The sequence below is a fragment of the Bufo gargarizans genome, chromosome 2 (assembly GCF_014858855.1).
Source record: "Bufo gargarizans isolate SCDJY-AF-19 chromosome 2, ASM1485885v1, whole genome shotgun sequence".
Classification (NCBI taxonomy): Eukaryota; Metazoa; Chordata; class Amphibia; order Anura; family Bufonidae; genus Bufo; species Bufo gargarizans.
The window spans coordinates 631,782,849-631,797,540 of NC_058081.1; positions in this window are offsets into that span (position 1 = coordinate 631,782,849).

Here is a 14,692-nt window from a genome sequence, read left to right on the forward strand (position 1 = left end):
ATATGGAAGAATCTTAATTTAAAGGAATTGGAAACAATAAGGGATTATATAGATTGGGAAAAAAAAGGAGTGAAATACCTAGAACAGATTTTTGCGGGAGATAAGCTGAAGGACTTTAATATAATGGTGTCGGAATTTGGGATCCCCCATAGGGACCTGTATAAATATTTCCAGCTTAGGAATGCATTGCGGATAGCGGTACAGGGGGATAGATACCGAAGGGAAACATCAGAGATATTAGATAAGTTTATTGCAGCTGGGGAAGGAGGTGGAATAACTGCAAGGAGATATAAGATCTTGATGGAGGCAAAAAGAAAAACAACTACAATGCTTGCCGCGAAGAAATGGCAGAAAGACTTGGTTTCCTTCACGGAGGAAAAATGGAGCGATGCTCTTAGAAATTACGCGACAATTTCGGATAGGGGTTCGCATAAGATCTCACAATTTTTTATAATACACAGACTGCATCGGTCTCCATGGATGTTAAAAAGAATGGGGGTGAGACCAACAGATAAATGTTTAAAATGTCAGGAAGAGAGAGCTGATTTGATACACTGTTTCTGGAGGTGTCCCAGGCTTCATAGATACTGGACAGAAATTATGGAAACTGTGTTTTTGTTACTGAAGGTCCGAGTACCAAATGACCCAGTAATTTGTATTTTAGGGGCAACTGAACACTTGAAGTTAAACAAAAATATACGATTGGTCTTAAATAAAGTATTATTTCAGGCTAGAATCCTGATACTTAGGAAATGGATAAAGGCAGATCCACCGACGGTGGAACAGTGGAGGAAAACAATAGACAAGTTAATTAAAGAAGAACGTGGGATGCAGAATTATACTAAAAAGTTTTTAAACCTCGACCAGGTCTGGAAAAATTGGGTACTTTAGCTTGTGTTTTTTTTTTTTTTTTCTCCACGCGGGGGGTAATGGGAGGGTGGGTGTCGGGAGGTGGTTGGGATGGGGTGAAAGAAAGAAAAAGAATACAAATGAAAGATGAATTGTAACCACCATTCGTTAATAACTTTTTCATATGTATTGTTGGGATAATGTTGTGTTACGGAAGTATTTATTGTACGAAATGGAAATAAAAAGATTTAAATTAAAAAAAATGAGCGCATGGGTAGCGCGACTTTGTCAGAGGCCAGAAGAAGTGCAGGAGCGTGAAACAGCCGTCGCCAGCTGATCACTCAGCGTTTCTATGCACTGTCCGCCCCAGCCCTCTGTAACTTCTATCTTCATTGAAAATAAAGAAGAATTTTGCCGCAAAGTGGTGAGTGCCGCTATCATTTATTCCTATGCTTTATTGTGGACTTTCCGATAGCAGAGCACCACTATACATTGCATCACCTGACTGGGTCTCACAGTTTATCGTCCCGCACCTGTGATCTGTTACATTATTAGCAGTGCCGCCTGATTTTCTTCGTATGCTGCATTTAATGTAATTTTCTATTTTTGCAGGCTGTCAATTTATAGTCTGGATTCTGTGCCACTCACTTATATTCTGGGGCTCAGAAGCGAGCTGAAAGGAGATCTTACTCTACAAACCTTTCTGTTGACAGTTCATCCTTGCTGATTTTTTGGTGGGGTAGTAGAGGACTAGTTTGGAAAAGACTGCTGGTTGAAGTAGGGAGATTAATTTGTATATGGCCTTCTCCTGATTTGATTATTATCTATGTTGGTGGTAACGATATAGGGAAAGTAAAGACCTGTGACCTTTTATGGGAAATTAAGAAAGATCTGGCTTTGTTGCAATGTATGTTGCCTAACACTGAATTGTTTTTTTTTCGGAAATTGTTCCTAGGTTAAGATGGGCAGAAGCGGATTTTCTCTTTTTTGAAAAAATTTGAAACCGGGTAAACTGGGTAATGGAAAAATGTCTTCAATTGCTTGGTGGTTTTAGTTACAGGCCTGTGGACCTAGAAGGTTATGTCTCAGGCTTATACAGATCAGATAATTTTTACCTGTCTGAGGTTGGTATCGACATTTTCAATGTGGGCTTGCAGAATGCGATATAAAAATTGCTGCAGTGCTTGTGGGGTGCCTCGCCTTTTTAAGGCTTGGCTTGTGGGGCTGTATCACTCAGCTATTGCTGAGTGGATTTCGGCAATTATTGGAGTTTTTAATGGTTATTTATTTCATGAATTTGAAGTTTTAATTTTTATTTATTTTTTTCCCCTTAATAAAGCATTATGACCATTTTTATTCCAACACAAGGTGTCATGTCATTATTTTATGAATTACTATGGTTCAGTTATAAAGTCTGAAAGGGGTCATTTGCCTCAATGTTCAGGCCCCCCGGAGCGTTTTGCTTGGGGGACACATGGGGGCAATGACACCATAAATTTTTGTATTTTGTGTAAGGTTTTGCTCTCTGCCCCCCCTCTTTTTCTTGCTTTTCCCGCTCTTTTGTGGCTAAGTTTCTGTCAGAATCAGCTGGTTTTATCGGGTCTCATCTGAGACTTGGATGACAAGCAGGGATCTTCTCTGATTGGTTCAGCTGGTTGCTGAGGGAAATTTACAGACAGCTGATTGGTGTAGATGCCAGCGGCGATAAAGTATGGTCCTTTAAAAATAGGGTTTTGGTGGCGCTTCTGGGCCAGTTCTATCAAGACCGGATCATTGCCCCGCCCCTTTATGTCACTTTGCTTTAGTAGAGGGGCTGTATTACTCAGCTATTGCTGAGTGGATGTCGGTAATTATTGGAGTTTTTATTGGTTATTTATTTAATGAATTTGAAGTTTTAATTATTTATTAATTTATTTACCCTTAATAAAGCATTGTGGCCATTTTTATTCCAACACAAGGTGTCATGTCGTTATTTTATTAATTACTGTGGTTCAGTTATTAAGTCTGAAAGGGATAATTTGCCTCTATGGCTTTGTCCTTCCTTTGTCTTTATCCAAAATCACTTGTTACTCCTGAACAGTGAGTAGTAGAATGTAGACTTTCCTCTGCCTGTCTTCCGGGCTTTGATACTGAGGTGTGCGATGGCTCCTCTGGGCCGTGGAGCTCCAGAGAGAGCTGCGAGGAGAGGGGACCTCTTCTTCCTCCTTAGCTCCTCACTCCATCTCCTTCTCCTTCACAACTCCCAACTCTAAACTACTTAACTAGGCCTTAACTGCACTATATATACTGTGGTGCTAACCCCATATAGTGGTGCGATGTATGTGGTGCACCTGACAGTCTGGTAAAAAGGAATTTCACATGATAACACAATACACAATACCTATTCTGCTGCGGTCACCCAAAGCAACGTGAACCTAAATTTCATTGTAGCCAATACTGCCCCTTTTAGTCTGGTTACCACTGTTTTCCCTAACTACTGGAGTAGCAAAGCCAGAAAAGATCGAGTCTGTGGCCACTATTACTGCCACTACAGAAATCTCTGGGCCTACTACTACTGCTACTGTACAGCCTGAGCCCACCAAACAGGAGCATTGCTCTGAGGTGTGTGAGAATAAGGAGGCATCTATTGATACTCGTCCATGCACTCAGGACCCACCAAAAAATCCGGAGCTCCTTTGTCACCGCCAGTTCTGTGAGGAGGTCTGACAGACGTCCTTCTCTACCTCTTGCATGATGTACTTTGTTTTGGTTTCACTTTCTCATCTCATTTCCTTCTCCCAGGTGTCACCTATTTAGACTACTCCTCTTTCCTTTATATTCCCTCCCATACTGCCTCACTCCCATACTTCCTGGATTGAAGTGTTCACTGCTGGAGGCTTCTGCTGCTGCCTGTTCAGATAAGTCCTTTCATGTATTGGGTTTCCTTGCTAGCTTGAGTCTAGGTGACCCTGACTCCCTCCGTATGAAGTGCAGGAAGCCGGTGGTCGTGTCCCCTCACTATTATAGGGTTTTCAGGTGTCACACAGTCTTAGGTACGTGGGGTATACAATCGTCTACCTTTGAGACCCTTGTATGTGCTTAGCAGTCAGGGTGAGCTCTTAGGGTTTTATAGGGGTCACCTATATGCTCCTTAGTTTGGGATCAAGCCAGTCGGACGTTTATTCATAACTTCCAGCTATCTGCAACATCATCCGTGACATTATAAACCGCCTTTACCGTCTTAAGCATGGATCCAGTTTCAGCCTTGATTGACCGCATGCAAGGTCTTTCACTGGAGGTAGCAGATCTCCGTAAAACTGTGTCTCAGTTTCAGGTGACCGGTTCTGCTTGCATTCATGGAGTTTGTTCCGAGCCTAAGATCTTGCTTCCGGATACGTTCTCCGGGGGTAGTGAGAATTTTGTTCGCTTTAGAGAGGCTTGAAAACTCAATTTTCGCCTACTTCCCCATTCGTCTGGTGATGAGGAGCAGAGGGTGGGGATCATCATCTCGCTGCTCAGGGATAGCGCTCAGTCTTGGGCCTTTCTGCTGCCAGTGGGGGCACGGCCCCTCCAATCGGTGGATGAATTTTTTGTAGCCCTGGGGCAGATATATGATGTCCAGATCGTATTGCATCTGATATTGGCAGCTGATACTGGTTGGAACGATGCTGCACTCCGAAGTCAATTTTGCCATGGTCTTTCGGAGGGATTGAAAGATGCATTTGCTTTTCATGAGAGACCTGCCTCGTTGGAGTCTGCCATGTCTCTAGCTGTTCGTATGGACAGGTGTCTTAGAGAGAGAGGAGAGACCACTCCTTCCTGTCATATTCAGCCCAAGGACAGTAGGGCTGTCTCATTCAGTACGCAGGGGTCTCAGTCTCTCTCAATCCCCTCTGAGCAGGAGGCCATGCAGCTGGGTTTGCTTGCCTCTGATAGGGTTTGTTTCTGTTGTGGGGGTATAAATCATTTGGCTAATGTTTGCCCCTCTAGGAGATTCATGGAGTTTTCTGAGGGTAATAAAATAGAATCAAAAAGAAAAAACCCTCTAAAAACTTTCCATTTGCTACTATTGGCAAGGTTGATGCGGAAATTGAAGGTTTGCCGTCTGCTTGTAGTTCCCATTTTCTCCTACCTGCCAGGGTGGCGCTAGACAGCAAGAACATTGTGAGATTCTTGTAGATAGTAGAGCAGCGGTCAATCTAATTGATAATCAATTTGCTATAATGCATGGTTTCCTGGTATGCACTTTGGAAAAGGATTTACCTGTTTTTGCTATCGATTCCACTCCACTTTCTCAAAGATCGTTAAAAGGGCATAGTTCACAATATCCGTTTGACTGTGGGTGATGCTCATATTGAGTATATGTCATGTTTCGTCCTAAGCGGATTACCTACTCCTAGTGTTGGGGCTACCCTGGCTCATTAAACATAACCCCACCATTGATTGGCAAGCAAGGTAAATAAATGGTTGGAGTGACTTTTGCAGAGAGAATGGCCTCACGGCGTCTCTTTCAGAGGTTTCTACCAAGACTGTACTATCTTTTCTCTCTGAATTTTCGGATGTGTTTTCCGAGAGTGGTGTCCAGGAGCTGCCCCCTCACCGGGAGTACGATTGCCCTATTAATCTCATCCCAGGTGCCAAGCTGCCAAAATCACTTTAATACAATCTCTCCCAACCTGAAAGAGTCGCTATGCGTACTTATATCTCTGAGAGCCTGAGAAAGGGACACATCCGACCCTCTAAGTCACCTGTTGTTGTTTTTTGTTGTTTTTTAAGAATTTTTTTTTTTAAGAAAAAAGATGGTTCTCGGTTCTGGAGATTCAATTTCTTGGTTTTCTTTTCTCCGCTTCAGTTTTTTTCATGGACCCTGAGAAGGTCCGTGCTGTGCTTGATTGGGAGCTTCCTGAGAATCAGAAGGCGCTGATGCAGTTTTGGGGTTTTGCTAACTATTACAGAAAGTTAATTTTGAATTATTCCTCTGTTGTTAAGCCACTCACTGATATGACTAAAAAGGGGGTAGATTTTTCCTCCAGGTCGGTAGATGCGCTTAAGGCCTTTTCTAGTATTAAAGAGTTTTGCTTCCGCTCCCATTTTGGTACAACTTGATGTCTCTCTACCTTTTATGGTTGAGGTGGACGCTTCTGAGGTGGGTGTGGGTGCGGTCTTATCTCAGGGTCCCTCTCCTGCCAAATGGCGACCGTGTGCCTTTTTCTCAAGGAAACTCTCCTCTGCAGAGAGAAATTACGACGAGGGAGATAGGGAGTTGTTGGTCATCAAATTAGCTTTTGAGGAATGGCGCCATTGGCTAGAGGGAGCCAGACACCCTATTACCGTGTTTACCGACCATAAGAATCTAGCCTACTTGGAATCAGCCAAGTGTCTGAACCCGAGACAGGCCAGATGGTCTTTGTTCTTTTCTAGGTTTAATTTTGTTGTCACGTTCCGCCCTGGGGTTAAAAATGTGAAGGCGGATGCCCAGTCACGTTGTTTTCTGGGAGGGGGGAACTTTGAAGACCCGGGTCCCATTTTGGCTGAAGGGGTGGTCGTCTCTGACCTTTATCCTGATTTGGAGGCAGACGTTCAGGCAGCCCAGGCAGAGGCTCCTGATCTTTGTCCTCCTGGGAGGTTGTTTGTGCCTCTCGCTTTACGACACAAGGTTTTTAAGGAGCACCACAATACTGTCCTTGCTGGGCACCCGGGAAGTAGAGCCACAGTAGATCTCATTGCTCGGAGATTCTGGTGGCCAGCTCTTCATAAGACGGTTGAGGGTTTTGTGGCAGCCTGCAAGACCTGTGCTCGTGCCAAGGTCCCTCATTCACGGCTATCGGGTTCTCTCCTCCCGTTACCCATTCCTTCCCGTCATTGGACGCATCTGTCCATGGACTTCATTACGGACCTGCCTCGTTCCTCAGGGAAGACTGTGATTCTAGTGGTAGCGTGTTAGCAAAATGGCGCATTTCATTCCCTTTCCTGGGTTACCCAATGCTAAGATGTTGGTGCAAGCGTTTGTTGATCACATTGTTAAATTGCATGGCATTGCTTCAGACATTGTTTCTGATAGGGGCATGGAATTTGTTTCCAGATTCTGGAAGGCCTTCTGTTCTGCTTTGGGATTCAGTTGTCATTTTCTTCTGCTTTTCACCTGCAGTCGAATGGTCAGACCGAACGTGTCAATCAGAATCTGGAGACATATCTGCGCTGTTTTGTGGCGGAGAATCAGGAAGATTGTTTTTCTTTTTTGTCCCTTGCTGAGTTTGCTTTAAATAACCGTCGCCAGGAGTCCTTTGATAAGTCATCATTTTTTGGTGCATATGGATTTCATCCACAGACATTCTCTGGAGAGGAGTCTTCTGGTTTACCTGATGAGGAGAGATTTTCCTCGTCTTTGTCATTTATTTGGCAAAAGATTCAGGGTAATCTGAAGAGGATGAGTGAGAGATATAAGCGTGTGGCGGATAAGAGACATGTGCCTGGTCAGGACCTGAATGTGGGTGATCTGGTGTGGTTGTCTACAAAGAATATCAAATTGAAGGTTCCCTTCTGGAAGTTGGGTTCTAAGTTTATTGGGCCTTACAAGATCTTGTCCGTCATCAATCCCGTTGCCTTCTGTCTTGATCTTCCTCAGACTTGGAAGATCCATAATGTTTTTCACAGGTCCCTATTAAAATCTTATGTCCAACCCACTGTACCCTCCTCTTTGCCTCCTCCTCCGATTTTTGTTGATGGTAATCTTGAATTCCAAGTCTCTAGGATTGTGGATTCTCGCATTATCCGCGGTTCTCTCCAATACCTTGTTCATTGGGAGGGTTATGGTCCTGAGGAGAGGATGTGGGTCCCAGTGGCGGAAATTAAGGCCACTCGTCTCATCAAGGCGTCCATAGGTCTCATCCTGAGAAGGTGGGTTCTGAGTGTCCGGAGTCCATCCGTAGAGGGAGGGGTACTGTCACCGCCAGTTCTGTGAGAAGGTCTGACAGACGTCCTTCTCTACCTCTTGCATGATGTTCTTTGTTTTGTTTCAAGTAATTTTTTTTTTATATAACGAATATTAGAATTTGCAAAAATTCTACGAATATTCTACAAAATATTCACGAAATATCACAAATTCCAATATGAATCCTGCCGCCCATCACTATTTGTGACTTATACTGCTCTACTTTTGCACTAATTTTGCTTCAGTGTTTGCAGGTTATGCAGCGTTCAAGCACTTGTGCCTATTGTGTGTATTCTTCTCCAGGTGCCGCAATGTGAATCTATGCACTTTTTGTGATTTTGAGCTAACTTTTGCCTTTAGCCATGTAAGTCTTCTGTGCGCCTTGCTTTACAGCTTTATACGGACTGCCTCTTTGGATGCTTAATACTAATTGCCTACACCTGACGTCATAATGCGGGTATCCAGGTGGGGACAAGTGGTAAGTCCAAGGCAGGTCCAGCATCAACACGGGTAACCTCGCTGCTTCGGGAATGGTTAGAGGAGCAATTTACCCCTCCTTCCTGTTTGTTATATGTGCCAGGATTGATAAGGGATTAATAAAACCCCCATCCTGTGATGTCTTACGGGAGTTTTATGGGATTATTATACCCTCCTCCTGTGACTGCCAGAAGTGTTCGGGAGAAGCATCTCCTCCCCTTCTGTGCCTTTGCCTAAGGCCTATTTTACCGCCTTAAAGCCATTTAGCTACCCATAGTCCCCATAGTGATCGTGCTATAAGAATTATTTTCAGACTTTGGTGCAGAGAAGGGAATTCAGGATAAAGTCACCCTTCTATTTGCAAGCGTTTCGTTGCACAATAGTGGGATTACAGAATAAAGACATACCCATGCTTTCTTCATACTAGAGCTCAGTATACTCAAAAGAAATGGGTATCGCCGTACTCAGAAGAAGTAGGGCAATGTTTTTTGGGGTGTATTTTTACATATACTCATGCTGGGTGAGATAAATATCTCTGTAAAAGACAACTTTTTCCATTTTTTAATTCAAAGTTGTCATTTTACAGAGATATTTCTCTCACACAGCATGGGTATATGTAAGAAGACACCCCAAAACACATTGCCCTACTTCTCCTGAGTACGGCGATACCACATGTTTGACACTTTTTTGCAGCCTACGAGCGCAAAGGGGCCCAAATTCCAATAAGTACCTTTTAGGAGGGCATTTTTAGACATTTGGATTCCAGACTTCTTCTCACGCTTTAGGGCCCCTAAAATGCCAGGGCAGTATAAGTACCCCACATGTGACCCCATTTTGGAAAGAAGACACCCGAAGGTATTCCGTGAGGGGCATGGCGAGTTCATAGAAGATTTTTTTTTTGGGCACAAGTTAGCGGAAATTTTTTATTTTTTTTTCCTCACAGTCTCCTTTTCCGCTAACTTGGTACAAAAGTTCAATCTTTCATGGACTCAATATGCCCCTCAGCGAATACCTTGGGGTGTCTTCTTTCCAAAATGGGGTTATTTGTGGGGTGTTTGTACTGCCCTGGCATTTGAGGGTCTCCACAATCATTACATGTATGGCCAGCATTAGGAGTTTCTGCTATTCTCCTTATATTGAGCATACGGGTAATGAGATTTTTTTTTTTCGTTCAGCCTCTGGGCTGAAAGAAAAAAATTGAACGGCACAGATTTCTTCATTCACATCGATCCTATGTCCGGGCGTCTGCCAGGACATAGGATCTCCGCCCAACAGCCATACCCACTCAGCCCGCATGCCCTGGCAAACTTGATTTCTCCATTCACATCAATCAATGTGCATGAATAAATCATTGCCGGAATTATTATATTTTTTTTTTTTTATATACATAAGCCTCGGCAAACGTATCTTTTTTTACTGCAGAGGAGAAAGCTCGTCATGCAGCGCCGCTTACACCGACTTTTGTGTAATCTGACAGCAGCGCAATGCTTCTGTCAGAATGCACATCAGTGCTGCAGCTGGTTGATCGGTTGGTCCACCTAGAAGGTAAAAAAATAAGTAAAAATAAATAAAAACCAGCCCGCAATGCAATAAATTTATTAACATTAACTTTATATAACATTTCAAACAGAACATTAACTTTTATAAACTTTATTGAACTTTTGGAACATTAACTTTTTTGCTTACCTGTGATTTTTTTTTTGACATTTATAGGACAAACCTCTCCTTCCCCACGGGACAATGTGCAAAGCGCAAATTACCCAGAGATGTGGCGAAGTACATTATGCACTTTGTCCCAGGTGAGGGTTGCAGCAGCTCTGTGTGAAAGGGCCCTAAGACCCCTGTGTGCCTGTCCTGTGTCACGCAATCCCTATACTAAGTGTACCTGTGTGTGGTACTTCCGGAAACACTCCCCTAAGCATAGGGTAGGGTGGTCAGGGCAGTCAGGACAGAAATAGCGGGTGTCACGCCTTATTCCACTCCTGCTACAGACACGGAGTGGCGCTTGGTTTGAGGTACCAGCAACGACATTGGGGAAATGTCGCTCGTGTAGACGGCTCACTACACCGGTGGTTGGGGCCACGGAACCTCCTGGATACAGGAGGTTCTTGATGATCTCTTCCGGAAATTTGAGGAAGGATCCTGTTCTCCCAGCCTTACTGTAGAGAACAAAACTATTGTACATAGCCAATTGAATTAGGTATACAGATACCTTCTTATACCAGCTTCTGGTCCTGCGGGATAGTAAATAAGGAGCCAACATATCGGCATTGAAGTCCACCCCTCCCATGAGCAAATTATAGTTGTGGACACAGAGGGGCTTTTCAATGACTCCAGTTGCTAGTTCAATTTGGATTATCGTGTCTGCGTGAATAAAGGAGAGCATGTAAACGTCACGCTTGTCTCTCCATTTCACCGCGAGCAGTTATTCTTTACACAAGGCAGCCCTCTCCCCCCTTGCAAGACGGGTGGTAACGAGCCGTTGGCACCAGCGACTAGGTCGCGCGGTGCCACAGCAGCCAATCTGTTCTAGAAACAAATGCCTGAAGAGGCGCACACTTGTGTAGAAATTGTCCACATAAAGGTGGTACCCCTTGCCAAATAAGGGTGACACCAAGTCCCAGACTGTCTTCCCACTGCTCCCCAGGTAGTCAGGGCAACCGACCAGCTCCAGGGACTGATCTTTACCCTCAGACACGAAATCTGTGCGTATAGCCTGTGGCCCTTTCACAGAGCTTATACAATTTGACCCCATACCGGGCGCTCTTGCTTGGGATGTATTGTTTGAAGCCAAGGCGCCCAGTAAAATGTATCAGGGACTCGTCTATGCAGGTGTTTTGCTCAGGGGTATACAAATCTGCAAATTTGGTGTTAAAGTGGTCTATGAGGGGCCGAATTTTGTGGAGTCGGTCAAAAGCTGGGTGGCCTCTGGGACGAGAGGTGCTATTATCACTAAAGTACAGGAAACGCAGGATGGTCTCAATTCGCGTCCTGGACATGGCAGCAGAGAACATGGGCGTGTGATGAATTGGGTTCATGGACCAATATGACCGCAATTAATGTTTTTTTGTCAGGCCCATGTTGAGGAGAAGGCCCAGAAAAGGTTTAAGTTCAGAAACTTGGATGGGTTTCCACCGGAAAGACTGGGCATAAAAGCTTCCCGGGTTGGCGGCTATAAATTGAGTGGCATACCGGTTTGCTTCTGCCACGACTAAGTCAAAGAGCTCCGCAGTCAAGAACAGCTCAAAAAACCCCAGTGCCGATCCGATCTGAGCTGTCTCAACCCGAACTCCAGACTGGACGGTGAAAAGGGGAACTACTGGTGCGGCTGAAGATGGGGGCTGCCAACACCTCAGGGACTCTAGGGGCTCTACGGGCCTGTCTGTGCGGTGGCTGCGACAGGGGAACTACTGCACGTGCCACCGTACCAGCTTCAACTGTCCTTCTGGTGCTCGCCACTTCACCATGTTCTACGGCAGTGCTGGTACTAGGTCCAGGATGGGCTGCGCTGCTGGTGTATGCCTCACTACGTAATCAGCCAGCGCCAGCTAGTGATTGACAGGGGTGATCAAGGGGTTAATTGGGGTGATGGGGGGTGATCTGGGGCTAAATGTGTTGTGCTTGGTGTACTCACAGTGATCTGTGCTCTCTGCTGGGACCAACCGACGAAAAGGAACCAGCAGAGAGCACAGAAGCCATTTAATACATTATATTTATAATTATAATGTGTTAAATGGCTTGTGATTCGATTTTTTTAAAGTCACCAACCTGCCAGCAATGATCATTGGCTGGCAGGCTGGTGACGAACTTCTCCTGCAACTTTTCTCGGCCTGCACTACGCATGTGCGGGCCGGCTATGCGCCTCGACGTGCCGATCCGTCTACGAGGAACAACCCGACCACCCGCAGGACGCAACCTCGCATTAGTCGGTCGGGAGGCGGTTAAATGCCCGAACACCGAACCCGAGCTTTTCCGGCAAAGTTCAGGTCCGGGTAACAAAAATCGTAAAGTTTGGTACAGACCCAAATTTTACAGTTCGGGTTCGCTCAACACTAGTGTTGAGCCAGACTTGTCACTTTTCCAAAAATTGGGTGGAGTAAATTGGCAGTTGGCAATTCAGGGGTGGCAATAGAGTGCCCAGAACTATTATTATAATCTATGCCATGAAACTGGCATAGATTATAGCTGTTATGCTGGTGACCTTGGCCTGCCACTGCTCCGCCACTCCGAGTGGGCACAGACATGACATCACTCACCAAGCCTGGTCCTATGGTTCCCTGAAGTCCAGAACTACTTGTCCTCTTCTTAAGGTGAAGGTGTGCTGTTCTGTTTGTCTGCTCATTTACCAACTTCTGCCTATTTACCGATTTTGACCCTCTGCTGCCCGATCTGATCTTCTCCTTCTTGCCATATTAAACCTTTGCCACCAACCCTGACCTTGGTCTAATTTCACGGATTTGCACAAACTGACCTCAGTCTGTTTCGTGGCTACAAGTATTGCCTGACACTTCAATGCTTTGCATGAGTGTGTCTGACCCCAGTGGGTCAGCAGCCAACCACATGGGGAATAATTCAAGAAGTAGTGGCCTGATGTCTCACCTGCAGCAAAGTCCAGATCCCTATATAGGGATTAAAGGGTGAAAACCAGGTGAATGCCAGGATAACGCCCTCAAGACTAGTCCAATGTCAAAACCTATTGATTGGTGCAGTGATTCCACACCCACTGCTCATATCAATAGAAGATATCTACACTAGCCCCCATGCTGGTGTAGATTTCCATTTGGAGCCTGCACAGATCTGCCACAATTAAGAGGTGCAGACTTCTAAATAAATGTGGATCATCTGAGGCCAGCAAGGGATAGATTAAAACCACCATGTAATACTCCTGCCTCTTTGAGTTGTAGATTTTATATTACTGTGCCCCTTGTGTGATCCCTGTGCCCCCTGTGTGTGCTTACTGTGCCCCCCTGTGTGAGCCCACTGTGTGAGATCCCTGTGCTGGCTGTATGCGCTCCCTTTGCCCCCTCTGTGTGTGATCCCTATGCCTGCTGTGTGTGCTTCCTGTGCCCCCACTGTGTGAGCTACCTGTTCCCACTGTGTGTGCTCCCTGTGCCCCCTCTGTGTGTCATCCCTGTGCCCGTTGTGTGTGCTTCTTGTGCCCCCCCCCCTCTGTGAGCTCCTTTTGTCCTGTGTACATACTAAGTGCTTTTATGAACCAATCACCAAAGAGTTCCTAATAAATCATGGCGTTTAGGACGATAACTCCCCGGTTCCATGTTGGCTGGGCATGGCTGACTGCACTTTATAATCCCTAGACCCACAAATAAATGGGTAGTTATGCAAAGAAATATCAGCCCTTTTGGGGCACAATAATAGTTATGCTCCTGAACATTACCAACTGCATACACTTACATAATGTAATAACAGTAATCCGTTCATGTGGCACCTTTGATGGTTGGAAAGAACATATTAAACATACTGTAGTTCACACTTCGTCAAGTCACGTTGTGCCTCAGCTTTGAAAGGTATACAGGTAGATAAATGGCAACTGTCTCACCTACTGTATGGCTTCCGTGTGTTGGGCTTCTATGGCGCTGATGGTCACAAAATTTCTTCTGGAACAAAATAACAAATCATTTTCTATATTGAATGAAGGAACATTGCTAAGAGTAGCTCCATTTACTAAGAAAATATCAGCACCTCCATGAGCACACAGTTATAACCTTGTCCCTGGTCTCTTCTAGGCGAAATTTACCCTAAAGTAAAAATGTCTAGTAGTGATGTGAATTCCAGATACAGAACCTTTTACACTCTTCACAGCAAGTCACTGGGAAATGATTTGTGAAATAGATGAGCTCGGAGGCCTGTGTGATGTTAAGCAGATTCTGTGGCAGTCATTCCTAAAATCTCTTGTTAAAATCCTACACTTTGAGATGATGAGGATTAATTGTCAGTGCCACTACTGTCTGTGACAGTGCCAGAAAACAGTGAGTAACTGACAACCAGAAAAGGACTGTGGTTAATGAGCACACTCCCTCCGTTTGACTCTGATTCAAAGTTTTGCTTAGTGGATGCCCTCGGCTAAAAGAGATTTTATATCATTATATTCCTGTTGTTCAACGTTCATATTAGTAATACTGAAACAATTATAGTTATGGCTGCTGTGTTTTAGGGAATACCTTGGTGATGGACTTTAAGGTGTTGTAGTTATCAGCATAATGTGTTTTTTCACTATAATATTTTCTCACTCTTAGATTATATATTGTCTTGTTTAGAATATTTATTTCCAATAATCGCAATACTTTTTTAATTGCGTTTAATTAAAATGTATTATTAAATGGAGTTATTCAATTAAATCTGTCTGTATAGTGTTATCACAATTCATGCGATTCTCATCTTCTTTGTGTGGTGCCAATTCAATTAGAAGTATGAGTGCCCCATACTGATTTCATAATG